Below are 3,541 nucleotides of genomic sequence, written 5' to 3'. Positions count from 1 at the left end.
GAGCAACTCCAGTGTTTGACTCATTTGTTTTTTAAGGAGTGTCTAACATATTAGTATTTAGCACTGTCTGAATCTATAAAGGTGAATGTTGGTAGGAGATTTGCTTATTGTGATTAGCTTCTTATTTGTTGTACTTATTTCTTCCTATACACCTGCATGATAATTAATTAAAACTAAGGTATGGATTTTGACATATTTTACATGCATACATACATACATACATACATACTTTTTCACATTTAAGTTGCCTTGTGAAAAAATAGTTGAATTTCCTTTTTCCCCTCATCTACACTCAATACCCCATAATGACAAATAGAAAACAGGATATTAGAATTTTTGCAAATTTATTAAAATTGAAATATTGCACTGATGTAAGTATTCTGACATTTTATTTAGTACCTAGTTGAAGTATCTGGCAGCAATTACAGCCTTGAGTCTTCTTGGGTATAACATGATTTGCACATTTTTGGGATTTTTGGGATTTTCTGCCATTCTTCCCCGCAGATCCAAGGGAATGTCGGGCGGATACTTGCAGGTCTTTAGAGATGTTTGATTGGGTTCAATCAGGGCTCTGGCTTACCCAATCAAGGACATTCACAGAGTTGTCCCTGAGCTACTCCTGCACTGTCCCGGCTGTGTGCTGAGGGTCATTGTCTTGTTGGAAGGTGAACCATCGGCTCAGTCTGAAGTTCTAAGAATTCTGGATCAGGTTTCCATTTAGGGCTATCTCTGTGTTTCGCTGCGTTCAGCTTTCCCCTCAACCCTGACCAGTCCCCCAGTTCCTGCTGTTGAAAAAAAAAAACAACCTGATGCTGCCATCATCAGGCTTCACCATTGGGATGGTATTGGGCAGGTGATGAGCAGTCCCTGGTTTCCTCCAGACATGAAGCGTAGAATTTAGGCTTAACAGTTCGATCTTGGTTTCATCAGACCAGAGAATCCTGTTTCTTACAGTTGAAGTGCTTTTTGTAAACTTCAAGTGGCCTTTTCTGTGTCTTTCTGTGAAAAGAGGTTTCAGTCTGACCTCACTGCCACAAAGCCCAGATTGGTGGAGTGTTGCATTTATGGTTGTCCTTCTGGAAGTTTCTCTCATTTCCACACAGGATCTCTGGGACGCAGCCAGAGTGACCATCAGGTTCTTGGTTTTACCAAGGCCCTTCTCCCACGATTGCTCAGTGTAGCTGGGCGGCCAGCTCTAGGAAGAGTCCTGGTTGTTCCAAACTTCTTCCACTTAAGATTTATGGAGGCCACTGTGCTCTTGGAAACCAAGCAGCAAACATTTTTTGTAACCTTCCCCTGATCTGTGCATCAACACACTCAGCACTGCGGGAAGTTCCTTTGAGCACATGGCATGTCAGCTGTGAGATTTTATATAGATAGTTGTGTGTTTTTCCAAGCCATGTCCAATCAGTTGAATGTATCACAGGTAGAAACACCTCAGATGATTGAGAGAAGTATCAAGTGTCAAATCAAAGGGTCATTTCTAAAAATCCATTTTCAGTTTGTCATTATGGGGTATTGAGTATAGACTGATGAGGGAAAAAACGATTTTAAATTATTTTAACATCAACATTAACATTTAACAGGCTGCAACATAATAAAATGTGAATAAAGTGAAGGGATCTGAATGCTTTCTGAATGCAGTGTACACTGAGGATGGACTTTTCTGTGAAGTAGGAAACATTTTGTGTGTAGCATTTCAACTTTTAAAAGTATTTGCATATTCATAGATGGCATATTCATAGATGGAATTTTTAAGCACAAAAAATGGAATTTTAATTTTATTTTTTTTCAAATTGAGTATTTTTTCTTTCATTTCTTACAAAAATCTGAAATTGTACATTGGCCAATATACATATTTTTTGACCAAGATATACATGTCAGTGTAATTGTCAGTGCTCTCTGCAGGACTAACCATAAAATTGGGCCATTTATTTTCTACATTATCACATTTCTAAACTGCCATTTCTTGTGATTTATCTGACATACATGATACTGATACAGTATCCCTGCAGATACCGAAAGTTTTGTTCAGGTCTGAGTGATATATGTAATAAACAAGAGATGCTGGTTTTTCATTAGAAAGAATAAAGGTGGTACATCCTGATGCAGTGTCCCTGTGTTTCACACTCAGCACTTAGTGCCTTTTGTCCCACTCTCTTCTCCCTTCAATCTTTCATCTATTTTTCCCTCTCCCGGTATTGTTTTCATTTCTCAGTCTGCCAGGGTTTTCCCCTGCATGTCTTTGACTTTTCCATTCCCTCCCCCCAGGGGAGCTTGCTCTCACAGCTCACAGATATCTGCCAGTGGAGAAACATTACAACTATTGCAGATGTTGAAATGTTGATCCCATCCCCTCTTAGCCCCAGATTACCACCACTCCAGGTTTGCGGCACATCCCTGTTGGTTTGCTGTGCAGCAGGCAGCTGTTTCTGTCCATTGAAAAGGCCTCAGTGCAGACTACACTATAGTGGGGTCTGTGAGGCCCCTGCAATGAACAACCAATCACTGCCCTAAATCCATGCTGATGTGTAAAGCCAATTAGGAGTCGGGATCCAGTTGCATAAGGAATCTGATTTTGTACGGTGGATGTAGGCTGACTAAGACCTTATGGAGACAGAGAGGTGCTGTGCACATTACTTGGTAAAGGGTTTATGAGGGCAAATTGGCATGGGATTACATGGGTATTCTCCTCTGGGGGAAAAAATCGGCTGTATCTTTTTACCCAATTTTCTTTCTGCCTTTTGGACAGTAGGACAAAATGTCTTGTGGCTATTGCTTTTAAAGTTTAAAAAATAAATAAATAAATAAAGTTAATAATAATCTCCTTTCAATTCTTACATTTTTGTCCTCAAAAAGTAAACCAACAGCTTTTTTTAAAGTTCAAGAAAGCTGAGATTAAAGATGTAAAGATGAAGATTTAAACCATAATATTATTATATTTACAATGATCACCAAATTAGTTTAATGCATTAGCATGCTCACATTTGCTAACGAAATACAAAGTACAACTGAGGCTGATGGGAGTGCCATTAGTGTGGCAGGTATAAACAATAAACATCTTGACATAGTAAGTATTTAGGATTAAAATTCATGGCTATCCATCTAACAGTTGTCCAGATATTACACAAAAAATGTCAACCTCACAGTGGTCACCAAAAAGTCACTAAAATCAGTAAGATCATCTTCTGGGAACCATGAATGTTTCCATCCAACAGTTGTTCAGTTGTTTCAGTCTGGCGACAAAGAAACCAACCAATCAACTGACGGACACAGACACTCCTAACTGAGAAAAATTAAAGGAAAGAAATGCAACATTCACTTATATTCTGTATGTGGGTTTAATTGGTACATCAGAATTTCATCCAAGCAAAAATAGTCTCTCACAATGAGTTCTCGATAGCAGGACAATTTTATTGTCATGTTCATTGCAGTTCTTCATGTTTTTTTGTATGTTTTTTGGTGTAATTTCAGTAGAATCTACAGTTCAGATAACTTCAAGTTCATTACAAAATAAACTCTTTGCAATAAATAAATATAT

This window comes from Scomber scombrus, chromosome 9 (assembly GCF_963691925.1).
Source record: "Scomber scombrus chromosome 9, fScoSco1.1, whole genome shotgun sequence".
Lineage (NCBI taxonomy): Eukaryota > Metazoa > Chordata > Actinopteri > Scombriformes > Scombridae > Scomber > Scomber scombrus.
The sequence above is the reverse complement of the archived record's forward strand: the minus strand, read 5'-3'. Positions refer to the sequence as shown.